The following is a 27,165-nucleotide window of genomic DNA, read 5'->3' as shown; positions in this document are numbered from 1 at the left end:
CCCTTACGACCCTTGTGCGCAGGAGCCCAAACAATATTCCAGCGAACAGGGTCCCCACTATATACTGTCACGGCGTGGGGGCAACAATTAAAGAGCCTGCGAGTTCACTAAAGAAACTCTTTAATGGGCTGATCGCACCCGCAAAAGAATAAGTGAGTCGGCGACGGCGATAACAAACGCGCTTGTCGGTCGTCAAACTAAGATTGCCGATTTCACGCGTCAGCACTTGATTTAAAGGCTGCAAAGAAAGACTCAGATAAAACCGCAAACGGTGACCAGCACAACCAAGAACATAGCGGAAATGTACGCGAGTGGCTGGAATCTTCGAGAAACATCTTGGAGCATCTTGCGCGACAAAGAAACTGATAAAGCTGCGTCTCGCGACGATGAGCATGATCAAACAAAGAACATATAATTGATACGCGTATCAGAATCGGAGTGATAACGCCACAAGCCGGCGGATGCCGAAACAAAAACCAAATACAGATTTGAATGGTTTGCGGTATTACTCTCCCCTTAAAAGACACCGACACTATGCTTACATAGTAAGCACAGAAAGGTAAACGAAAAACTAAATTTTTAAATAACTTTAACGGGCCTAATAAGGTTTGAGGCGCGCAACATGGACGACTTCTGGCCGCACCCGGCGCTTTTGGGATGTGGTCGGGCCGTAGAGGATGACCTCGTAGTCGAGCAGTTCTATGCGTCGGATGATTCTGTATGGTCCGAAGTACCGCCGCAAGAGCGTTTTACTCAGTCCGCGGCGACGTATCGCCGTCCAAACCCACACTTGGTCTCCCGGCCTGTACTCTGTGTCGCACCGGGCGTCGATGTGTGGCAGGTCTTTGATGCGCAGCCGGCCGATTCGTCGGGCTACGTCGGGCTACCTCTGCACGCTGCAGGTAAGTGGTGACGTCAGAATTGTCTTCTTTCACGTCCGACAGCATCGCGTTGAGCGTCGTCGAGGACTCCCTGCCGTACACAAGCTTGAACGGCGTCACTCTGGCTGTCTCCAAAATGGCCATGTTACACGCGAAGACCACATATTGCAGGATGGCGTCCCAGGTCTTCTGCTGGCGTCGACATAGCAAGCGTGTGCGCATGAGCTTTATTCATACATTATGAAAGGCCGTTTGTCTGCGGGTGGTAGGCTGTCGTCCTCGGGTGACTTGTCTGGCTGTACTTCAGGATGGCTTGAGTGAGCTCTGACGTAAATGCTGTTCCCCTGTCCGTGATAACTTCTGATGCGCCTTGTCGGAGGAGAATTTGGCCGACGCAAAACCTCGCGACTTCCAGTGCGGAACAGTTAAGCAGGACTTTTGCTTCGGTCTAATGGGTCATGTAATCAGTGACCACAACGATTCCCTTGTTCCCAGTCAATGAAGTTGGGAAGTGTCTGAGGAAGTCAATTCCTATTTGCTAAAATGGCTAAGCTGCGGGTTGTATCGGGTTCAGTAGACCAGCAGGTCTCGTTGGATGGGTCTTGCGTCGCTGGCACTTACGGCACGTTTTGACATATTGGGCGACATCGGCTGCTAACCGTGGTCAATAATACTTCGCCCGGATTCGGTGCAAGGTGCGTGATAGGCAGAGATGCACTGCCGATGGCTCATCGCGGCACCCCTGCAGAATTTCATCTCTGAGGTTTATAGCCACAACAAAAAGGAGTACAGTCCTGTTGGATGCAAATTTGTTCTTCACAAGGACGTCATTTTGTAACGCAAAGAATGACAGCTGATGCTCGAACACTGCGGGAAGCGAAGTGCTCTTTCCTTCTAAATAATCGGCTATCCCTTTCTGCTCAGGGTGTGATCGCTGTTGTCCTGCGAAACTTGTTGTTGTGCCCTCGGATAATGGCAAATACCCACAAGGGGGATTGGTTATACGCAAAACTAGCAGTAAGGGCGTTACGCTGTTAGATATGAGAATAAAAAAAAAATCTAATACATAGAAATATGCAATACCAGAGAAAAACGCCCTACTGATCTGAAATTAAAAGGGAATAATTTCAACTATATAAAATCTGAAGAAGAGAAGCAGCGGAGTCGGAGCACTTATAAGGTATCCGAGCAGGGGTTTTAAATTTGCGTACGGCTAAGGGAACTGTCCAGCTGCTGAAGCCTAGCTGCGTAGCTCCAAACGAAAGTAAATTTGAAGCAGTCAAAGATATAGATAAAGTTTTGCACGGAATTTCAAGGAAGAGTTTTCGGAGCGAGGCGAACCGGCGACAGGTCAGGAAAAAATGCTCCAACGTCTCAGGTTCATTGCAGTATGAACACATGGCTGGAGGAGGAAAACGTGATCTATAATTTGCCAAACACACCTCGCACTATCGTGAAAGGTACTGTCCAGCATTCCATTTATACCTCAAATGCCGGATGTCATCAAAAGGTAAAAAGGTTGAATTTGAGGATTTCATCCAAAGAAATTGTTCGAATCTCGCCGCCACCCCTAAACAGAAGTGTGGAATCAATGACAGTATAGGGCGCTTCAAAGGAGTGGTGACAAGAAAGTCCTCAGATTCATTAATCAAAACTCCACAATGGCCAGGAACCCACACAAGTCCAATTCACGACATGAGACGGCGCGATGTCATAAAACTGGCAACGCAAACAAGATGAAGTCGAAGAAGTCAAGGCAGTTCAGACTGAAAGAACGTCCGTCACTACAATAACGTTGGAGTGATCTGAACAAATGAAAATGGTAGGCTTGAAAATCAATATGCAGAAGACTAAGGTAATGTTCAACAGCCTCGGGAAGGAACAGGAGTTTACATTAGGTAGAGAAATACTGGAAGTAGTAGGCGAATATATCTACTTAGGACAGGTAGTAACCGCAGATCCGGACCATGAAAAGGAAATAGCAAGAAGAATAAGATTGGGATGGAGCGCATTTGGCAAGCACTCGCAGATTATGACTAGCAGCTTACCGGTATCGCTCAAGAGGAAAGTATACAACAGTTGCATCTTGCCTGTACTCACCTATGGGGCTGAAACGTGGAGGCTAACCAAGAGAGTTCTACTTAAGTTGAGGACAACCCAGAGGGCTATGGAACGAAAAATGGTAGGGGTAACATTAAGAGATAGAAAGCGTGCAGAGTGGGTCAGAGAAATAAATCAAGTTGACGACATTCTAGTGGAAATTAAGAGGAAGAAATGGACATGGGCAGGACATGTAGTGCGAAGAGAGGATAACCGATGGTCGCTGAGGGTAACAAACTGGATTCCAAGGGAAGGAAAGCGTAGCAGGGGGCGGCAGAAAGTTAGGTGGGCGGATGAGATTAAGAAGTTCGCAGGGGTCAAGTGGATGCAGCTAGCACAGAACCGGGTTAAGTGGAGAGATATGGGAGAGGCCTTCGCCCTGCAGTGGGTATAATCAGGCTGATGATGATGATGATGATGATCTGAACAAACTATCCGGAAGGCTAAAACAATATCTAAAAATTCCGCAATAAATATGGCGGTATAAGCGGGAAGGCGGATTGAAAAAGCCCAATCAAGTTGACAAAAAAAATCCCAACCCCCGCTTTTTCCTGGCGCTATTCAGCATCAGTGGCATATACAACATATGAATGGAAATGTTGCAGATATTCATTCAAAATGTGGAGCAAGGTAGACAGTGGCAACAAATTGCCATGATTGGGATAAATGTCATCATGGCCCAAATTAACTTGAGGTAGACCAGAAATGGCTTTGTTTGTTTTGTTTGTTTTGTGGGGTTTAACTTGCCAAAGCACCTCAGGCTATGAGAGACGCCGTAGTGGAGGACTCCGGAAATTTCGACCACCTGGGGTTCTTATTTCTACTGACAATGGTGTTAATAGCGACTGCACTTACACAACCTGTGGTCTTTGATAGGGAGACCAATGCGTACAAAAAATCAGTTAGGAGAGGTAACGAAAGTTGTTTGGGAGCACGATATGAAAGAATCATGTAATTTTAGAATGAATTGTACCGTAAGTTGCTGAAAACGGGAATTTAAAGGAAGTACCCGAGACTTACAGCATAATAATACCACAAAACTAGGAAGGCCCAGGCAAAGCCGCAATGCTTGCCATGCAATTAAGAAAAGTGGTCGAAGTTTGTAAACCGCGCAGCCTATAAACAAGACGCAGCCGAATTCCAGAATAGGACGCTCGTCGTTTGGGACATGACGTGTCGAATCATATTCGCACTTGCCGTGACTGTCAGCGCTGAAAAATTCCTCCTGTCAAGCGAGCCGGCTTCCTAAAACCCATAGAGCCTCCTTCACAGCCGTTTCAGCAAATCGGGATGAATTTGTTAGGACCATTCCGCACCTCAAGCTACGAACAAACGTGGATTAACTAGCTGACACGTTACGCGGAGACAGCGGCTCTTCCGAGTGGAACCGCTATAGAAGTTACAAAATTCTTTGTACTGCAAATGGTCCAGCGCCATGGTGCTCCCCGAGTTGTGATCACGCACCGAGGTGGTGCCTTTTCTGCTGAGCTTATGCAGCCTATTCTTGCTTAAGTCGCACAAGTCACCGCAGGACAACTTCCTACCACCCCAAACAAACGGATTAACCGAACGTTTAAACAGGACGCTTGCCGACATGCCTTCAATGCATGCGAACGTTTAGCCCAAGACGTGGGATGCAGTTCTACCTTACGTCATGTCCCAAACGTTAAAGGTCCCCTGGTGGTCGAAATTACTCCGCAGCCCTCCACTACGGTTCCTCTTTCTCTCCACTTTAATTCCCATCTTCCTCCCTTCCTTTAAGGCGGTTGCGGTGTTCACAGAAAAACAAGTGAGACAGTTACCGCGCCTTTCCCTTCCTGTGAACCAATAAAAAAAAATGTCCCAAACGAGGCCAGTATACTCTTTTTCTTATTCTGGCTTGCGTTCTAGTGATTGGAAGGTGACCGGAAGCTGGTTCGTCGTGGCAGGCATGCAAAATTTCGTTGTGTAGATTCGTAGGAACAAGCAAATAATGTCGACTGTTGGGGGCAAAATTCTTTTTAACAGCACGTCGTCGCGTAGGCAGAGAGATGATAAAGCGAGCCGGTAAACTGCAGGAACTCTGTTGTTGTTGTGTTGTTGTGGCTGTAGGAAGAAGGAAAAGAAAATGCACGGGCCTGCTACTGGCTCTGTAGCTGAGCCACCTCCGCTGCCTCGTGCAGATAGAAGAGAATATAGAGAAGAAAGGAAAGCAAGAGGGAAAGAAAGACGCGCGCCGCAACAACAGCCGTCGTCCACCACCAGCGGTGGCGTGTGCAATGACGGCCTACAACAGATAAAAATTCGGTGCCAGGCCGGCCCCCGCCGCAAGCAGCGGTGACCCACCTGCACCAGCCCCATCAGGGCAGAGCGCAGGAACTCTGCCGCTAGCACTTTGCAGATAATCAGTTATTGCCTGAAGATCAAGATCGGTGTGTTGTTGCACGCCGAAGTCTGTAGAGCTTATTGCGTTGACGAAGGCGGCGTCTTCACCTGCGTCAGTTGGGGCAGGCTCGACGGGAGCCCGGGAAAGACAATTTCAGTCAAATGTTTACGACCAGATGTGTAGGTCACTGTAATGTCATATTCTTGCAGGCGGAGACTCAATCGTGCAAGGCGCCCTGACGTATCCTTGGTAATGGCTAACCAGCAAAGTGCGTGATGATCCGTCACTACTTTGACAGGTCTCCCGTGCAGGTGTGGCCTGAACGTCATAATTGCCCACACGATGGCAAGGCACTCTTTTTCAGTGGCAGAATAATTGCCCCCCGTCTTCGACAACGAACGACTTGCGTACGCCAGTAAACGTTGTTGACCCTTTTAGACCTGTACTAGAATTGGTTGGTTGGTTGGTTGGTTCACAGGAAGGGAAAGACGCAGTCCCTGTCACACTTGCTGTGTGGACACCTGAACCACGCCGTAAGGGAAGGGAGGAAGGTGGGAGTGAAAGTGGAAAGAGAGAAAGGGGAGCCGTAGTGGAGGGCTACGGAGTAATTTGCGTCAAACCAAAATTACTCGCATCGGTTTGTACCTTCGTGTCAGCGGGTTCATCAAAGTGCACCAGAACGGGCGGTGAATGAACGCGGCGTTGAAGGTCCTGAAATGCCTGCTGCTGCGGTGTTTCCTATTGGAACTGTACATTTTCCTTGGTGAGATACGTAAGGGGCGCGGCGAATTTGGAGAAATTTGGCCCAAAGCCACGGTAGTACGCACATAGCCCAACGAAGCGCCGAGGTTCCTTCTGGTCTGGTGGTGGTGTGAAATTCGCGATGGCAAGAGTTTTCTGGGGATCAGGAAGGCCCCTTCCTTGTTGACGACGTGGCCTAAAAATTTCAATTCTTCGTAGGCAAAGTGACATTTTTCTGCCTCTAATGTAAGGCTGGAGGACTTTATAGCTTGCAGTTACGACTCGGTGCAACGAATGTGCTCTGAAAGACTTGGGGCGAAGACGATCACATCATCCAAGTATACAAGACAAGTCTGAAATTTCAGGTCCACGAGGATGCTGTCCATAAGCCTTTGAAATGTCTCTGGCGCGGAGCAAAGGCCGAACGGCATAACCTTAAACTCGTACAGTCAATCTGGAGTGATAAATGCAGTCTTCTCGCGGTCCATCTCATCTACCTCGATTTGCCAGTACTCAGACTTGAGGTCCGTGGAAGGGAAATACTTCGTGTTGCATAGGCGTTCTAAAGCGTCATCGATTCTGGGCAGGGGGTAAACATCCTTTGCAGTTATTTTGTTCAATCGTTGGTAGTCAACACAGAACCGCAATGTGCCGTCTTTCGTCTTGACAAGAACGACAGGTGCCGCCGAAGGGCTCTGAGATTTTCGAATAACGTCGTGATCAAGCATTTCCTTAACTTGAGTGGTAATTGCGGCACGGTTTTAGACGAGACGCTATATGGTGACTGTCGAAGTGGTTGTACTGTATCGTCTGTAATAATACGATGTTTTACAAGGTGTGTGCGACCGACGCGCGGCAGCGACGCGAACACAGTTCTGTAGTGATTAAGAAGGTTCCTCGGGATATCATCCCCCTCTGCGGTAGTGCCGGGGTTGATGTCGTACTTTGGTTCGGCAACTTCCTCTTGTTCCGGTCGAGAATCACAAATTAAACTGTGCACGCACCTAGTTTCAGCGATGGCATCAATATAAGCGATCGTATTCCCTTATTTAGATACCGGTGTTCGTTAGTGAAATTGGAGAGAAGTAAGTCGACTTTGTCATCTTCGAGGATGACGACCGCCCGAGTAACAGCAACGCCGTAGTCGAGAAGCAAAGGTGGTTTACTCTCGACAAACCTTCCACTCCACGGAGGTTGTGCGCACCGACGGTCACCAATACACTGAAGCGGGGAGGAACAGCCACGCGCTCGTCAAAAATGTGGAGCGGCGCGGGCAGAACACAGTTAACTTCGAAAGCATTCTCTGTCGAAAACTGAACCGACTGAGATTGCAGGTCGTTGATAGCGCCGTTTTCCGTCAGGAAGTCCATACCGAGTATAATATCTCTGGAGCAATCCGCTATCACAACAAACGTTGTCGGGAAGGTTCGCCCTTTAACTGTGACTCGAGCTGTGCACGGTACTCTAGGTGTAATGAAATGTCCTACAGTGGTACGTATCTGAGGGCCGTCCCAAGCTGTCATAACCTTCTTGACTGCCGCGGCGAATGATCTACTGAGTATGGACTATTCGACACCAGTATCTACGAAAGCGGTTACGGGGATGCCATCAACTGAAAGGTCTAAATAGGCTGGCGGTGACGTCTCGCTGCGGTAATTTCCAGGTGTCCGGTCTCGGCTCCGGTGCGTCGAAGAGGTGCGGCGCCGTAGAGAAGTAGTCGGGCTATGCAGCTGGTCGAGCTCTCGGCTTGCCGTTAACTTGGGCGGCTCGGTAATCGTCGTCGTTGTCCCCCAGTTGCTCGGCGCCGGCGAAGTGGTTTGCGTCGTTGGAGGGTTGTATATTTCGTCGTCGAGCAGCCACACCTTCAGAGGCTGCTGCGTCTAGTTTCCCCTACGGGGATTTCTAGACTGTTCCTGCGACTCGGAGGAATTGTAGCGGCGGGGCGAAGGTGATCGGTGGTGCTGAACTGAGTCTGGGTTAGATAGGTAGTCGGCAATCCTCCGCTGGGCGCTCTCCCGGCTGCGGACAGCGAGCACCGAAGGGGAACTCGCGAAGACCCATCTCTTTGTACGGGCAGCGACGCCAGACATGCCCAGGTTCGCCACAATAGTAGCACAGCGGCAGGTAGTCCGCGGTTCGCGCGATGTCAGTTCGGTGGCGCCCGGGTCGCTGGAGGAAAGTCAGCTGGGAAGGTGGCAGTGGCATTTGGGGAGCGACCGGTGCAGGCGCTTCGTAACGGGGTGTTGCAGGCGGGAGAAAACGGTTTGCGACGGCTGCGTAACTCATTGTAGGTAGTTGTGGAGGGCTTGCAAGAAGCAGCGCAGCACCCAAAGCTTGTTGCATTACTTCGCGAACAACATCGGCAACCGATGCAACTTGCAACTGCGCCGGCGTAGGCAAGCGTTTCGCCAGTTCATCGCGCACAATGGCTCGAATCGTCTCACGTAGTGAGTCTCCTGATGACACGGTGGACCTCTCAGCTTATGTGAACAACCTCTGAACGGTCGAGCGCTTGTACTGCCGTGCTCGCATGGCAAGTGCTCTCTCGATGGAAGTAGCTTCCGTGACAAAAGAATCTACGGTCACTGGCGGACTGCGAACGAGGCCGGCGAAGAGCTGTTCTTTCACACCTCCCTTCTATAATCGCGCTTTCCGCTCTTTCGACATGTTTCGATCTGCATGGTGGAACAAAAGCTTCATTTCTTCCGCGTACACCATCACGGATTCGTTCGGACGCTGGATGCGATTCAGAGGTAGAAGATCGGTCTTTTTTTTACGAAATGTGCTTATAAATCTCTGAAGAAATTCTGCTTTGGAACGTGTCCCATGTTTGAAGGCGAGATTCATGATTGACGTACTAGGTCCTCGCCGAGTCTTCCAGGGAAAAGTAGACATGGCGCATATTCGCGTTCGCACCCAGGCACTAAAGGCGGTCGCCTGTTCGAACTGGTCCAGCCAGTCTTCGGCGTCTTCGTGGGGAAGACCATGAAAGCGAGGGGGGTCTCGCTGGTGAAGCAGGACATTGGCAGGGATCTCTTGTGGGCTCATAGTGATAGTCTGTGTACTTTTAGCCGTAGATCAGGAAGCGGACTGAATTCAGGAGATAGGCCACGTAGTCACCGGAGCGCGTCCTTGGCTGCAGTCATGACTTGAAAGAGGCGTCCGGTACATGAAAGATCTGCCCAGCACTTCTCCACCAGATGTCACGTTGCAAAAAGGCATGTGAAGGCCGCAGAGCCCGTAACACAGAGAGCCCAGTGTTGGCGAAGTTCAGGAACGAACGGTTCGAGTGCGAAACGGGAGCTTCGTCGTCTTCTGCTTCTCTTCCTTGTCTTTACACACTGGCAGCAATATCATCTTCGTAGATGTACAGGTGATCATCGTCTCGCAAAGGTATTGAAGGAAGAAAAATACTGAATTGAACAGGGGACAGGACCGAACCTTGAGTAGCGCCTTTTGATTGAGAAAACGTGCGATATGAAAGACCACCCTGATCATCTTCCTGATAATTCTTAAATTCAGGCAGCTTTGTAGTCCGGAACCTGACAATTCATCAAATTCGAAATTAGTAGTCTATAATCAACACTGTCGTAAGCTTTAGAAATATGCAATGTTACTAGAGCAGATATTTCACAAGACCGAAGGCCAAGCGAATTCAGCTCTCCATGTCAATGCGAGCAGACCATATTGGGCATTCTGGATGGAAGCCAATCTGTCTGGGAGAAAGAATTTTATGTCTTGAAATGAACTGAGACAAACGCGAATGGATTATGCGCTCTATTGTTTTCATCAGTACAGAACGACATCGGAATGAAAGCCGAGGACATAGCCATGGCTTTCATTCTTAACTAGTTGAGCCACTTTGGCCAGCTTCCAGAAGCTAGGTAGCCAGGAGTACTTTAGCGAACAGTTAACAATATTTATAATTCTTGCGAAGAAATAGGGAAATATTTAACAAACCAACAGTAATAACTACAAGGCCTGAAGCTGAAGCTTTTGTCTGAAATTACAGTTCTCAATTCTGACGTAGTCACCTCAGAAAAATCTGTCGCAGCGACCGGGAATGCGAGCGGCAGTGAGCATGGCGACGAAAAGCGAATTTGTAGACCTCTACCATCCTTATCCAATAAATGAGCCGCCTCGCTAGGGCTCAGCACTACAGGTGAAGACCCGACAAGTTGCTGCGGAGATTTAGCACGGCGCAGGAAACGAAATAGTGCACATCGGTGCGTATTATTAGATAGAAGAGAATGTAAATCAGTCTTATGTTCTTGACTGGCTGATGACCAAGCATGTTTAAAAAGTGCAGCATGCAACTTGTAATGTAATCAGTTAGAGGCTGATTATAACGCAGACTCTTCCTGCATTTTTTTGGCACCGATAAGCCCGAACGCAGTCAGGATTCCACCAAGATAATTTTGAGGGCTGACCAGATAAGGCAACAGAAAATTCAGCCTGCTCAATCGCATCGTGCAACCATGATACCACAGACACCGCCCGTGAGTGACCTTCTAAAGGAGAAATAGAAGAGACGTTCGAAGAGCGTTTTCGTATTTAACATAACTTACAAAGCGTCTCTGATGAGCCCTGTAGACAAATTTTGAAATAAATATATTGTAGGTAATAGGAAGATGATCACTGCTGGTTCCGCTATCTATGGTCGCCCACGATCATATATAAAGACCCGCAGTTGAAAAATTAAGATCTATGGCTGAGGAACACTGTTTCCTCATGAAAGTGATATCCCCAGAATTATGGCACTGGAAGCTGTTGTCCTCAATCCAGTCCCACAACTTACACCCACAAGAGTTAGACTTCAGACCCCAAGAAATATGATGAGGATTGAGATCACCAGCTATTGTCCGGATTTGAGACCAACGATTTAACAAAGCATCCAGCTGCAAAGTACAATGAATGCCATTTGAGAAGTACGCATTGGCCAAAGTGAAAGAGGTACTACCGGGCCGCGTAAACTGCAAACCAAGTATTTCACAATCTTGTCAAACAAATTCATATGAAACTGGAACCTTATGAGACAATTGTGACGAAACTAAAACCACTAACCCACCAGCCCCTGCCTAGTGATTTAATCTAGACGCCCGAAAGTTGTTAAGAGGCAACGTTTATTTGGAGGAAAGCCAGGACTGTTGCAGTAAAATATTATCACGGTAAATCTTCAGTACTAAGCAGAGCAGATCATCAAATCCAGAAATAATTGAGCGGCCGTTCTATTGCAAAACTTTAAAAAACCTATGTTGAATCAAAGATGCATTCTACAGCAGACATCAGGGCATCCTTTGTCTGCTGGGGCTCACTCTCAGGATTGATTTTGGATCGAGACTTAGAGGGCTGATTCGGGAGGTTTTCAACTTAGGAGCTACTGCGCTTGCTGCATGCTCCAGCGATCCTTGAACTAGAAGCAACGGAATTTAGGGAGCCAGACGCCTCAGAATTGATTACATGGCTTGTAGCAGAGGTTTCTTTGTTAGGAGGCGCATTCGTGTTCGAGACCACGGGCATAGCAGGGACTACAGAGGCACCGGTTGACAGAGCTTGGAAAAACGTCTTCATCTTTGTTCCAAGCATCTGAGAAAAGGTCCCCGTAAAAGGAAATTTATCTGAAGGCTTAGCTTGGTTAAGTCTGGTGATTGCGAAAGAAATGCCGTAGCTACGCTTAGTTCAGCTGGTAGTGTTTCTGGTGGCGGTGCTTGTGACTGGACTTGTGGTTATGCAGTGATATTACCTGGTTATTCTGTGTACAACTAGTAGCGATGCGAGAATTTCTGTGGCTGCAATGATATACTTGGTTGTAGGTGAGGTTAATGCAGAATGCATAACTGCTGCTCCGGCACCGGCTGCTTCGGCATACTTTACACCAGTAGAGAGCACGTTAGAAACACTCTTAGTAGCTGTACTGCCCCTGGTGGGTTCACCTCCTATAGACTATACATGACCAAAATGTTCACACTCTTCTTCGGTCTCCGTAGCCGGCCGCTCTTTTCACTTCGCATTCTGCCGAGCGGCTTTCGTGGTAGGCGGCATCGCAACGTCTGTCCGGCGGCGCGCCGCGCGCCCGGTTTTACAGCAGATGGCGTGACGTCACACCGTTAGGCGAGCCGCGCGCGGCGGGCGCAGCAGCCACCACGCACGGCTTCGCCTCGCGACGGCACAAGTTGGAGCCCTGCTCTTGCAGCTGTGACGTCACACCGCTAGGCGCGCTGCGCGCGGCGGGCGCAGGTGTTAGGCAGCAGCCACCACGCGCGGCCTCGCCTCGCGACGGCACAAGTAGGGCCCCTGATTTTTGCGCCAGATGGTATGACGTCATAGCAGAGGTCTAGCTAAAGGTCAATGGTAGCTACCGCGGCCTCGCCGCGCGAGGAGCTGAAAGTGAAAGTAGTATTGCTTTCGCAATGAAAAAATAAGCGCTCTATCCCAACCGGTATAGACTTTTCAACGGCAGAGATCACAGCTGAAAAAATAGTGGACTCTAAAGAAGCTGACTGACGCGTAGTCACTGTAGCGAAACCCGAGTTTCAATCCTTTGCATATTGCCGCAGCCTTCCCACGTGAAAGACGACGTTTCTTGAATAATTCAAGGAGCGCAATCTTATTGTTACGTGCAGGGGAACTAGAATCAGAAGCAGCATGTGAGACAGGGCACAGGCAGCAACTCAACACATCATATTCGCCTTCTGTTGGAAAATGGGGACCGCCATATGAGCCACAGTGAAACGCGGACCTGCAGCAATTAGCACTGGGGCCAAAACGGCAGCAATTGCGGCACTGCTGCGGACGTGGAGCCAAGGGTTCAACTAGAAACGGGTATGGCCACGCTTTAACTTCACACGGGCAGGTGAGGCCGGCTAAAGTTGAAATGACATTCTGTGGGTATGCGAGCATCACCTGGAGGCCTATTGCACCGGTAAACGCACACCACACCAGCAGGGCAAGCATTTTCAAAAGTGCTTGCGGGAAAAGGTTTGCAGGAACGCCGCAGGCAACACCTTTCACGCAAGCGAGGTGCGGGCGGACGAAAGTCCTTACGGCGTAGTTGCCGAACCTGATACATGCCTGAAGGTCACTCAGGCATTTGACGTTTGATTATCTGCATAGGATGCCTGCCTTGCCTAACACCTTCACTTCCGAAATGTAAAGAAATGTGGAGTAACAGAGCGAAGCTCCTCCTGGATAACTTCAGACTCGTTTAACCGAATGGTGCTACCATCAACCGGAAACGTATTAACGTCATTTCTGAGCAAGCAATCCAAAGGTACCAACTCTGCCGGGCGATTGGGCGACCAGAGCGAAGAAATCGCCATAGGCGGAAAGAAAGTACCTAGCCTAATAAGCTGCACTAATTAAATGTGGCCAATCGCCACTACCTTTTTCAGTCAGACTGGAGACTGGATATTGTTTGCTTTGCTGGTCCCAAAAAGGCGTCTTCGTCGCCTTCTTTTGGCGGCGCATCAACGGGGGCTCGTGATGAGCAGTTGGCATCAGAGTGAAGTCGAATTCCTGAAGAACAATTGGCTTCATCGGGCAAAGCGGCCGGAGGAGTCTCAAATTTGCCAGCCAGCAGATCATGTGGTGCTCGCTTGCCATCTTGAATGGTCGGCCGTATAAGTGTAATCGGAACATTGATGTTGATCAGACGATCGCGAAACACTCTTTCTCGGTCGTGGCGTAATTCGCTCCGGCTTTCGATACCGAACGGCTGCCGTACGCTATTACTTTGTCATGTTCTTCAGTTCACTGAACGAGGACTGCGCCTATGCCAACGCTGCTTGCGTCTTTGTGTATTTTTCTTTCGGCGTTTTCGGCGAAGTGCCCGAAGACAGAAGGGGTCTGTAAACGGTGCTCAAGTTCCTTGAAAGCTCCCGCAGGTGGCGCTTGCCATCTAAAAGGCCCACCAGCCTTTGTACTTTGCGTCAGCGGTTCGGCGATGCGCGACAAGGTTCTGACAAATCGGCGGTAGTAGGCGCAGAGCCCAAGGAACCTGCGCACGGGTTTCTTGCCACAAGACTGCATAAACTGCGCGATCACCGAAGGTTTCGGCGAAACCGGGCAAACTCCACCCTTGCTCACGATATGGTCTAGGAATAACAGGTCCTCGTAGGCGAAGTAGAAATTCTTTTTATTTTAATGTTAGTCCTGATGACTTGATGGCATCCAGCTTTGCCTGGAGCTTTTCAGGTGGTCTTCAATGTCTAACAAGAAGACAACCACGTCATTCAAGCATACCAAACCATTCTACCCCTTCAAGCCAGCCCGAATAGTGTCCATTACTCGCTGGAACGTAGCTGGTGTGGAGCACAGACCAAATGACATTACCTTGAATTGAAACACGCCGTCTTCTCGCGTTCCCTTTCGTCGACCTCAATTTTCCAGTAACCGCTTTTCAAATTCATGGACGAGAAATACCTAGCTTTGCAGAGACGGTCTAGAGTGTCGTCGATACGAGGCAGCGGATAGACATCTCTTATTGTGATGTTGTTAAGCGGCGGTAATCAACGCAGAAGCGAAGTGTGCCATCTTTCTTCTTCAATAGGACGACGGGTGCCGACTAGGAGCTGTTTAATGGCTTAATCACGTCTCCGCGAAGCATTTCCTCAACTTGATCCCGGATGACTTGGCGTTCGCGTAGCGATACACGGTAGGGACATTGACGAAGAGGTCGGGCGTGTTCATCTGTAATAATTCGGTGTTTTGCCAACGGGCTCTGTCGCACCTTTGACGCCGAAGAGAAGCACCCGCTTTAGCTATCAAGAAGATGGCGAATCCGGTCTTGCCTGTCTCGGTATAGTGCTATGTTGATGTCGAATGTGGGCTGCTTAGATAGGTTGAGCGTATCGTTTTCGGGTTGGTCGGAAAGTGCGAACACCATTTCGACTCTCATCTGTCTCATCGACGAAAGCGATCGTCATGCCCTTGCTAGGATGCCGGTATTTTTCGGTAAAGGTCATCACCAGCACCAGAGCCTGTCCTGCTCGGATATGGGGGACACCTCTTGCGATACCGAGCCCTCTTTCCAAAAGCAACCGGGTGCTTTCATCGGCTGCGCCTTCGGTGGTTTTAATGTCTGCGTTGTCCATGCAGGAGACAACGCTTCATCGGGGCGGGACAGTCAATTCTTCGTCAAGAGCGTTTAAAGCGATGTTAGGCATCAATGTTGCGGAAAGTATGGTGTTGTCCGTTGACAGCTTTATGAGTTTTGAGCGGAGGTCGGTGATCGCCCGATGTTCGTTCAGAAAATCTAGGCCCAAACCACGTCGCGGGAACATTGCTGCGGAACCACGAAGCTCGTCGGGTAAGTACGCCAATTTAGGGTACTCTTGCAGTGCATCGCAGCTACAGAGTTATCAGGCTACCACCTACGGTGTGAATAAGTAGGACATCGTAAGCGGTTGTTACTTTTTTGAGCTGGGTGGTGAAACGTCCACTGATATGACAGAATAGTCGACTGCAGTGTCCACTTGGGCGGCAGCCATGTGTCCATCGACAGCAACGGCGAGGACACTTTTTCGTGTCCTTGTATTGCATGTTGACTTTGATATTCGATATCTACTTCGTCGTTTGCTTAGGTCGCGGCCAGGGCACAGCTTTTTCACCTCACTGGGAGGCGGCATCAACTTGGAGTCTGGTCATGCTGTCTTCGATGTTGCCGTGATGCATAGGGGCTGTGTTACCTTGTAGTGTGGGCGCGTGATCGTCGAACGTTTTTCATAAGGAGCGTCGGTATAATTACGGCGTCGTCTTTACTCGTCATAGGAGGCGGATGATCTTCGGTTTTTCGCCGTTGAGCAACCTCATCCCCAAGGTTGCTGCCTTTAGTTTCCCATATGGCTGCTAGGGGGCCTTCCTTGCACGTAACTGCAGCTCGGCGCTGCCCATTGGTTGCTGTACAACAATGGAGAGCAATACCGACGGCTTCGTGACTCTTCCCTGAGCAAGTAGTCGTCGATTTCCTGCGGCACCAGGGAGGGGTTGCGGGGCGTCGATGACAAAACCACTCACGTCGATACGCCTGTACGGAAAGTGGCGGAAGATGTGTCCAACCTCACCGCAATGCAAGCATATTGGTCGGTTGTTGGACTTCCTCCAGGCTTCGCATTCCCTGGGCTGGACTGTCGTTGGTTTTCTCCGCAGGCGCGTTTCCTCCTCCCCAGCCGCGTATCGAATATCAAGATTTAGTCATCATAATCAGGCCTAAAGGAACGCTGGATCTCGGAAACCTCAGGGGAAGCAACACGCTCGGAACTTCCTTGCACATGGCAACAGGCAAAAAAACCCATCAGCAGCGCTTAGCGTCTGGACCGTTTGGGAACAAAGCATCATCGTCGGAGTGCGAGATGACAAAATAATCAGAACGATCCTCGCAGTTCAAGAACTTCAACTAGGGCAGACAGCAAACGCAGTGTAATCTTACCTCCGGTCCTATGAAGACATATGAAAACACTTGACACCTTATCTACACCAACACAGGTAGCACAAAATGGGCTATGACGTGGGGGCCCACGTTGGGCCCGTGGGGAAGCCCATACGGGCCCCATGCGGGATTTGCAATACGTACCCAGAAGGGGCCCGCGGGGGCTGCCGAATTTTGCTGCAATTGGTCCCAATCTGTATCCGTGTGGGCAGCCCAAATAGGGCTGCCCGCATTCAGCCCAGATAGCTGAATATGGGCAGCATACCAGAATCATTATTGAGCCCTACGTTTATGAAGGCAGTGCCGCCCCATTGGTCAAGGTTTGAATTTTTATGTCGATTAATCCCTCCAATACCTAAATTGTTCCGTCCCGGGCTTTGCGGAGGCCATTCCGTTTCGGGCTCGTCCCCGTGCTGCCCTCATGTGTTCAATTCGGTATTTTCGGGGCTGTCCAAGTTCCATTAATCATGAAGTGTGAAACATTGAGCGCTATTTATTTTTCAATTGTATTCGACACTCTGTAACATAAATAAAATTTATTCTCAATTCACTACAATTATGTGGGCTGGCCCACATCACCCCCAAATGTTGGTCTGAATAGGGATTTCGGTGATAGGGTTTGCAGCCGCAACCGGGAGCGACAAGGTGCCGGCCCGTCTACCCCCTGTGACCAAGAGGCTCGTCTCACAGTGCAGCGCAGCAAGCAGCTGCCACCACTCCAACCCAACGCTATCCGAGTGGTCGTTCGCCCGCGAGGTGAACTACGACTCCGAGACGTCCCAACACCCCGACTCTGGAAGGCAGTGCAGAGCCAGCTCCAAATTACTCTACCGGATGTCTTATGCCTGCGCATCCACCCGACCAACAACACTTTCACCATGGCAACAACACACCTCCCAACGGCCGAGACACTCAAGACGCTGACCTCCCTCACCATTGGCAACCAAACCTACCCGTGCGCGGCTTACGTGGCACCTCCACCGGGCTCTACCAGAGGAGTCAACACAAATGCCTATGATGACGAGACCCCAACGCAACTTTACGAAGACCTCGTCAGAAGAAATCCGGAGTATATCATACTAGCAGCCCGACGCATGGGAAAGACGCATTCTATTTTAATCACCTTCGACGCAAACGCAGTCCCACATTCCATCAAATACATGGGAGCCATCCACAGCTGCACCCCATACCGCGGCAGTCCGGACGCCTGTACCAATTGCAGACAGCCGGGTCACCGTCATGACGTATGCCCAAGCCCCAAGACCAGCGTTTGCCCCCGATGTGGAACACGACATTCGCAACAAGACCCTCCTTGTACGCCCAAGTGCATTTTGTGCGAGGGCCCTCACCCCACCGGTACGGGATCGTGCAAGGGGCGAAACCTTCACCAGCCACGGAACCAGCCAAGCCACCTACAAACGCAGCAGCAAGAATCGGTCGCATCCAGGGACAATTTTCCCCAGCTGTCGTCCGGACGCGCCCAGCCCAGCCAACATAAGCAAGCCTGCACAGTGCCGCTGAAACAAGCCTGGGACACCCCCAACTCTTCTCACCAGCACACGACACCCGCAACAGCGACTCTCAATCTACAACATGCCTTGGAGAAATCCCAGGAGGAGGCAGTGGCAGCCAAAGCAGAAGCTTCAGCAGCCCGAACAGAAGCCATCGCCCTTCGTCAGCACATCGCCAAACTGGAAGCCCAGATAAGTGCTCTTGCCACTGGCTCTCCCATTCTCCCTGCCCCCGCTGCTACCGCATTCCAACCTCAACCACACCCAAACCCACCCACCGCCCACACCTTGCCGAGCCACTCCCGCCCTACTTCTCCTGATTTGCTAGCAATGGAGGCTGACACAGAACCCCCTACGAATTCAACTCTGCACGACGCCCCCTCCCTCCACCCACATCTCACTAGACGACATACCAACCCTGCTTGAGTCCCTTGCTAAACGCTTTGAGGCCAAATTGGAGGACGCTATCACTCACATCAACCAGGAATGTGCAACCCTCAAAGACACTGTAATCCGCATAACACAAGGCAATGCTACTCTTAATCACCGATTCGGCGTGCTAACGCAAGGATTCTCTGATCGCTATAACGATCTTGAATCCCGGCTCAATTCTTACGCAACGTGCCTCCCAAAGCGGGATCCCACCCCAAATAGACGAAAGAGGCCCAAAGCACCGGAAGGACAAGACAATCCTATCTCTGCCGTAGCTCGTGACTCCCACCCACCCGTTATGGCTTCTCCCCATATCGACTCTCATGATGGCATCTCCGAACAGTAACCTTACACTCTGGCAGTGGAACTGCCGGGGCTTTGGCCAGAAGCGTCATGTGGTCCACCAATTGCTGTCTTGCTCTACGGGACCTGACATCTTTGCCCTACAGGAACCCTCAAACCCGCTCACCCTCCCCGGCTATACTCCTATACTGCCCACATCAGCCACACCCCCTCGCATAGCGTTTCTAGTTAGTAGCTAAATTACCACCATCTCCCATCCTCTAGCAATTCAAGATATTGATCACCTTTAAATTGAGCTTGTTCTGCAACACGCTCGAGCGAACAACCTCTTCGTTCTGAATGTATATAGCCACCCTAAGTGCCTCAAAAGCAACTTCGAACGCCTTTTTACACTTGCGAAGCGCATAGCAAACAAGTGCCCCTTACTCGTCGTAGGAGACTTTAACGCCCCACATATTTCCTGGAGTTACCCGCACGATACACCAAAAGGACGGCGGGTGTGGTTAGCCGCGCAACAAACTGGTCTCTCTCTGCTCACCGACCCTACCTTTCCTACGCGCACGGGAACCAGTGTCTGCAGACACTACACCAGACCTTACGTTCGCACATCGCCTCCCTCATGCCACATGGTGCAACACACAAGAGAATCTAGGTAGCGACCATTGCATCATCGAAATTCTCTTCCACATTCAACTACCCGTAGGCCTCCCAGAGGCTCCACTTTCACGAAGTCGGACTCTTTCCGATCACGTAAAGCAGCCCGCGCCTTCGTCCCCATCACGGACATCACTGAATGGTCCAAACAACTACAAAGTGATGTCCGATCCGTAACTCTTCCCCTACAAGAGGATTTCCCAAGCGACACAGTTGATTCCCACCTCCTACATTTATGTGAAGCTAAATCAGGCTTAGAACGACGCTGGCAAAAGCAGCGTTGGAACCGCACACTTAGACGCCGCCTCGCCCGTCTTAACAAAGGATAGAGGCGCATGCAGCGACTCTTTCACGACAAAACTGGGAATCACTATGCAACAAGCTAGATGGCAACATGAGTCTACCTCGGACCTGGAACCTCTTTCGATACCTAATAGACTCCACGCAGTCAAAGACTACCCAAAGACATAACCACACCAAACTCATGCATTCTTCCGATACACCTCCACTGGAACTTCTCCAAAAACTTAGACATCAGTACTTCCCTACATACCCTCCTGTAACGCACCCCGATTGTGCAGGCCCCCCTAACGACCTCCTCGACCAACCCATTACAGAAGCAGAGGTTCAGGCTGAACTCCAGAAACTTAACACACCCTCAGCCCCCGGTCCAGACGGGTTTCATAACAAGGCACTCCGGAATCTCGACGCTCATTCTGTTGCTGCCCTTACTGAATACTTTAACGAGTGCTGGCAAACGGGCACCCTCCCACCTCAATGGAAAGAGGCTAAAATCATCTTCATACCCAAACATGGGAAACCTCTGCTCACCTCTAACCTCAGACCCATCTCCATCACTTCTTCTGTTGGAAAGCTCATGGAGCATGTACTCCAGACTAGGCTGTGCCAGTACCTAAAAGGCAACAATCTTATGCCCACTTGTATGTTTGGATTTCGTCCTGGGCTTTCCACACAGGACGTCTTTCTACAGCTCAAACAGCACATTCTCGACTCCCAAACCTGCGACACCAAAGCTATCCTGGGTGTGGACCTCACTAAGGCATTCGATAACGTTACGCACTCAGCTATCCTACAGAACCTTAGAACCCTGGGAGTCGGCGCGAGGATGTACAACTACATCCGAGATTTCCTCAGCCACCGCACAGCCACACTTACCTTCGGCGACCACCGCCTCCCAAGCATCACGCTGGGAGCACGAGGTACGCCCCAGGATGCCGTCCTCTCCCCTATTTTATTCAATATAGCACTTCTTCACCTACCCCAAAAACTAGCTCAAATCCCCGACATCCATTTCAGCCTCCACGCCGACGACTTCACTGTCTGGACAAACCACGGCAATGACGCCAAAATAGAAGAGCACCTACAATTGGCACTAACTACCATCGACACATACGTACGGAAGCGTGGCCTGACCTGCTCCCCTTCAAAATCAGAGCTCTTTTTCTACCGCCCCAAGCAACGGGACAACGTCAATCCTCCCATCTCCCTCACGCTAGGTACCCATTCCATCCCACTAGTATCCAAAATCCGAGTGCTAGGGCTAATGCTCCACTCCCATGGTGCGCACGGAGAAGTCATAAAGGCTCTCCAAACACGCTCAACAGGCCACCCGACTGATTCGCCGCATAGCGAACCGCCGGGCTGGCCTACGCGAACGAAACACCCTTCGCCTCACCGTATATGCCCTTCCATACCTACCCCTCCGACAGAAGGAGAGAGAGACCGGGTAAACGCGGTCCTGCGGAGTTGCAAGAAGATGGCTCTACGCCTTCCCCCCAGCACATCCAACGATCGGCTTATCAAACTAGGTGTCCACAACACCTTTGAGGAACTTACAGAAGCCACCTTTACGGCACAAATATACCGTCTATCGAACTCATAGGCTGGCCGCGCTCTATTATCCAAATTAAACCTAAATCCAATTACACACACTACCAAGGGCGTCCCCCTTTCTTCTATCTTCTGCTCTAACCTCAATATACCCCCCCCCCCTGCCCAAGAACATGCATCCTGAGCGAGATGGGAACCGCTGAATAGCAAGAGCTCGGGCCCTCCACAAAAGTATAGCGAGGACCATGCGGTGGTCTATGTGGACGCAGCGGAATATACGTCAGGCCACCGTATGGCCCTGGCGGTAGCCGACAATCAAGCAAAACTTCTAACCTCCAGCTCAATCAACACCAATTCAGCCATAGAGGCAGAAGAGGCAGCCATCGTGCTTGCTCTGACCTCTACATCTGCCAACATAATTATCTCTGACTCCAAATCTGCCATTCTCAACTATGCCAATGGCTACATATCTCGCACCGCTGCTCGCTTACTACGCTTCTGGCAGCCCCGGCACCCTGTAACCCTTACCTGGACGCCAGCACATGCTGGCCTCCCTGGCAACGAAGAGGCTCATTCTCTAGCCCGAGGTCTCACATTCCAGGCAGGAGGAGATGAGCCCCTTCTACTGGCCGAGGAGCGTCTGCTCTCCTTCCGCGATATTCTTCGTATTACCGGGACAAACGAAGAAAATACGCACCCTCAGCCCCGGCCCTTACCATAGCGCAGGCCGCACACTGGCGACGACTACAAACTCGCACTGCTCCATACCCCATTCTACTACATGCCAGATACCCAGACCAATTTCCCTCCCCATGAAGACTTTGCGGCAAACCAGATTTCCTACACACCCTCCTCACATGCCCCACCTTCCCTCATCCCCCATCACCGACCGTGGCGGAGCCTTACTGGGAAACTCTACTGACCAGCACTTCTGCTCAAGACCAGCGCCGGATCATCTCCAGTGCTATTTGAAGGATAGCGCTCCAAGGGCTATCCTTCGCTTTGTAAGGGTGCCCTCCTCACAGTGAGGGAGCACCCAAGTGCCATGTAGGGGGCTTCGCCCCCACTATTCATATCATTGGCTATAAATGGTTTTACCTGCTACTGGCTCTGTAGCTGAGCCACCTCCGCTGCCTCGTGCAGACAGAAGAGAAAATAGAGAAGAATGAAAAGGAAGCGGGAGAGAAAGGCGCGCGCCGCAACAGCAGCCGTCGTCCACCACCGAAGCGGTGGCGGGTGCAATGACGGCCTGCAGCATGTAAAAATTTGGAGGACGCTTAAGCTTCGCCTTCAAGAGTGGAACGCGATAGCGTTATTGCACCGCGTTCGCACCGCCCACTCATTCGCTCGGTGTGCTCTTGAGTCACACGAAGACATAATTTTCATACTCAACACTTCTAAGTGCACTGTACAACTTTTTGCGCCGCTTCCATCACACGCGTCTCAAGAGCGAGCGCGCAAGGCCCTGCAAAACAACACCCATCGACCTGCCAAGGAGTGTAAGACAATGCGCTACGGCGCAGCAATCACTGATGAGGCGCCCCGCGTGGGACTTTGCACACACGAATCACGCGGTGAGCGCCGAGCAACGCAGCGTTCGGCGCGGCAACGAAACGTGCGCCTGAGCAAGCGGAACGAATCAAAGAACTCGGTGTCTCGGAGGGAGAAAGCCAGGCAGCGACGCGCCGTGAAGGCGGACGCGATCATGGGGCTGACGCCTTGATGGGATCGTCCTCTATCTCGCTTGGGAGCACCACGCAGAAGCATGATTCCTCGGAAGCAGCTCGGCACACATCGCAGGGGACGCTTTTCCAGCAGAAGCGCTACGGCGCAGCGATCACGTCAGAGGCGTCTGGCATCAGACGCTGCACCTAGCAATCGCACTGTGAGCGGAAAGAGGAACTGCGTCGCCTAAACACCACTGTTCGAGTGACGCACGCTGGATGTTGGAAGGGGAGAGAGCGAAAAAACTTATTAAACGCAAGAGTATTGGGCATCCTCGCACCGGTACCCGCGCGGCCCGAAGGGGAGAAGCGGGTGAGCAAAGATAGTGATGTAAAGAAAGGAAAGACGCTTGATTCTACAACCCGTGAGGATGCATGGCGAAATGTCAGAGGCGAGTGGTGCGCCACGTGTCGGGGGCAGCGCCGCACATTGCGAGGAGGGGTTCTACTGTGTTTGCCGCAAGATGGCTCTGCATGTGCGCAGAGCACAGAAGAAATGTAGCGGAAACGTACTTCGCTACTCGTGTAACTGCTACTTCTGTAAGTAACATGCTCATAATTACCGATATATACCGCAGTATAATGTTCTACGGCACGTTTCTACGGCAACACCGCATTCACTAGAAGCGCTTTTCTACAGCTTTCAAGCATCGAAACTCGTGGCTGAGTGGTCGGAAGTACTTCCGGCCACCGGCGTGTTCGGACGCAGGATCATGGACTCCACCGGAGCAGCGATAGCGGCCCAGGCTGGCCGCGGTAACAGGTCAAATGTAAGTGAAGGTAGTGAATACCAGATTGTTTTGCCGCAGCTGCCCACAGGACGTGTTGCTTTAAACACGATTTTAACGCGGTAGCGTTAAGGAGGTCGTGTCGCAGAAAAGCTGGTGTCGGCGGCGGCGCTGGCCGTGAGCGATAAACCCCGGCATGCACTTCATAAATTAAAAAGCAACTTCCAAGGTGGGCTGGGTGGGAATCGAACCAGGGTCTCCGGAGTGTGAGACGGAGACGCTACCACTCAGCCACGAGTTCGATGCTTGACAGCGGTACAAAAGCGCTTCTAGTGAATGCGGTGTTGCCTTAGAAACGTGCCGTAGAACGTTATACTGCGGTGTATATCGGTAATTATGAGCATGTTACTTACAGCAGGGGTGGTGGTGGTGAAAAACTTTATTTAGTGGAGCCGCGAAATACTCGTTACAAGGGCTGGGCCGGCTCTTGATCACGGGTGGTGGCCAGCAGGCAGTGCCTGCCGGCGACCGCTTCAGCCCAGTCGACCAGTCTCCTTTGTGGAGCCGGTTCTGAGCTGGAGACCGCGATCTCCCAAGCCTCGTTGTCCGTAAGGCGCCATTCGGCCGGTGGTTGAAACTCCGGGCATCTGAACATAATATGTTCGAATGTAGCTCTCGGGGCCTCGCAGAGGGAATATTCGGACTGATGAGTAGAGGGGGAGAAGAGTGCCAGCAGTGCTGGGGAGGGAAAGGTGTCTCCATGTTATTTGTTGTGGTTTAGTTAAGGAGGGGTGTGTGGGAGGGTAGTGAAGTCTTTCAGACCGCTAGTGTAGTGTAATGTCGTTGTAGGTGATCAGCCGATCTCTGGCACTGCCTAGGTCCGCGGTATCTGTTGCTCGGTCGACGTATGCTCGAGCAGCAAATTGGCCGCTTCGTTACCGGGGTTGCCGGAATGGGCTGGTACCCAGACAAGGTCTATGGGTCGGGGTGCTTGAACGTTGGTAGTTAATATTTTGTGAGAGGCAGCATGTAGCTGGCCTCGGGCGAAATTTTGTATGGCAGTTTTAGAATCGCTGAGGATAAGGGTGGCAGTGGAAGAGACTATCGCGTTGGCTATAGCGGATTCTTCCGCTTCTACGGACATTCGGCTAATGATAGAGGCTGATGTGATGTTTTCGAAGCGGCTGGATACCGCGCATATCGCATAAGCTGAGCGGTGTGGATATTCTGCGGCGTCCACGTAGACCGTGTCGGGTTCGTTCGCATGTGCTCTCTGTAGAGCACGTGCTGTCGCTTTCCGTCTGGCCTGGTTATGAAAGGGATGCATGTTTTTCGGAAGTGGGTGGACAGTTAGGTGATCGCGGACTGTCTTTGGAACTGCATAAGTTTCTACTGGAGGGGCAGCTAACGGTTTAAGTTGGAGAAAGGAAAGAATGTGGCGACCAGTTGGGGTAGTGGAGAGCCGTCCTAGTTGGGCGATGCGGTGGGCTTCCACCAGTTCGCTGAGGGTGTTATGAACTCCCATGCCTAAGAGTCGACAGGTTGGGGTGCGCTTAGGTAAGCCGAGAGCTGCCTTATAAGCATGTCTGATGAGAGCATCCACCTTGTCTGTCTCTGTTTTTGCTAGATATAAATACGGAATCGAGTAAAGAATGCGGCTTATAATAAATGCCTGTACTAAGCGTCTGAGGTCATGCTCGCGCGTTCCACAGTGCTTGTTGGCTATACGTTTGATTAGGCGGGTGATCTGAGGTGTTGTGTTAGTCAGTCTGGAGAGTGTATCTGTGTTAAGGCCGTTGTCTTGTATGAACATACCTAGTATTCGAAGTTTGTAAACTTGTGGTACTGGCTGACCATCTACGGTGATGAGCATAGGGGGTTGGTGGTGTTTCCGCGGGCCTGGGTGGAGTATCAGGAGCTCGGATTTGGTGGAGGAACATGCAATGCCTATTGAAGCTGCGCATCTTGACACCATGTCTGCCCCCTCCTGAAGAGTTTCTTCCATGCTACCTACATTCCCAGTGGTGGTCCACAGGGTGATATCATCTGCATATAGAGAATACGAAAGGTTTGGGATCTGTAACAGCTTTTTAGCCATGGGGATGAGTATGATGTGAAATAAAAAGGGGGAAAGGACTGATCCCTGCGGGGTGCCTCTATTACCGAGGGTAAAAGTGGGGGATTTTAGGATACCGAACCGAATTTCTGCTGTGCGATCCCGGAGAAATGCTGAAATGTAGGCATGTGTTCGGTTTCCCACATTCAGAGTGGATAGTGCATCCAATATAGAGGAGTGATAGACATTGTCAAATGCCTTTTGCAAGTCTAGAGCCAGCAATGCTCTTGTGCGTTTGCAGTGTCGGGGATGGAGAATTTCTTCTGATATCTGTAGCATGACATCTTGGGTGCATAGGTGGCTGCGGAAACCCAGCATTGTGTGAGGAAAAAGGTCGCGGGTTTGCGTGTGTGTATGTAGCCGATTCAAGACAACGTGTTCAAAAAGTTTACCAAGACATGAAGTTAGCGAAATGGGCCTAAGGTTTGAAAGAGTGAGCGGTTTGCCGGGTTTAGGTATAAAGGTAACCTGAGCGTGTGTCCGCTCTGAGGGAAGCGTTCCCTCTTGCCAGTGTTTGTTAAAGAGTTCTGTTATTGCCTGGATGGAGTTTTCATCGAGGTTTCTAAGTGTTTTGTTCGTTACCTGATCGGCTCCTGGAGCAGACGTAGTGCGGAGTTGGAGCATGGCTGCTCTGACTTCATTCTTTGTGATGTCTTCGTCTATCTCATGGTTTTGGGTTCCAAGGTACTGTGGTAAGGGTGTCTTCGGTGTGATTGTGAGGTATGTATCTTTTAAGGATTGAATAATGTTGTCGTTGTCCATGTCTATGCCATGGATAAGACGCGTCACATTTTTCTGCTGTACATTCTTGGCGTGATCGGGTTCAAGAAGGCATCGTAGCAACCGCCACGTGTAAAGTCCTAGGTTTCCAGCAAGGCAGTCGCATACTTGACCCCATTGCTGGTGACTGAGCTGTGCCGCGTGCGTCTCCATTTCCCTCATGAGAGCGGAGATGCGTAGCTTCAGGGCGCGATTGTGTTTGTTTTTAAGCCATCGCTTCTGTAAGCTCGTGTGAGCTTCCCACATATGGAGTAATCGGCTGTCAATCACCTCCGAGGATTGTGTGCACGGCATTTCCGATGTGGCCTTGTTCACGTCCTTGTTGAGGTTAGCCAGCCAATTTGTAAGGTGGTCTATCTGCTTCGGGGCCGCGGTACGAAGATCGCAAAAGCGATCCCAGTTGGTGATTTTGAGTTTCCTCTTTACACGGGGGCTTATGGAGGATAGTGAGAAAGAGGTCTCAATTATATAGTGATCGCTACCAAGAGAGGTTTGCGTGTTTGTGCAATAGCATTGTGTTATGTTTTTCGTGAGTGTAAGATCGGGGGTGGTG

At 50.8% G+C, this 27,165-nt stretch overlaps 1 pseudogene; it reads left to right on the top strand.

The window, feature by feature from the left end:
- Window positions 1-622: 622 nt before the first annotated feature.
- On the top strand, window positions 623-18,802 carry LOC146180525 (uncharacterized; annotated as a pseudogene).
- The last annotated feature ends 8,363 nt before the right edge of the window (window positions 18,803-27,165 follow it).

The sequence above is a fragment of the Amblyomma maculatum genome, chromosome 8 (assembly GCF_055883805.1).
Source record: "Amblyomma maculatum isolate TAMU_Amacu chromosome 8, ASM5588380v1, whole genome shotgun sequence".
Classification (NCBI taxonomy): domain Eukaryota; kingdom Metazoa; phylum Arthropoda; class Arachnida; order Ixodida; family Ixodidae; genus Amblyomma; species Amblyomma maculatum.
This window is presented reverse-complemented; position numbering and strand designations above follow the sequence as displayed.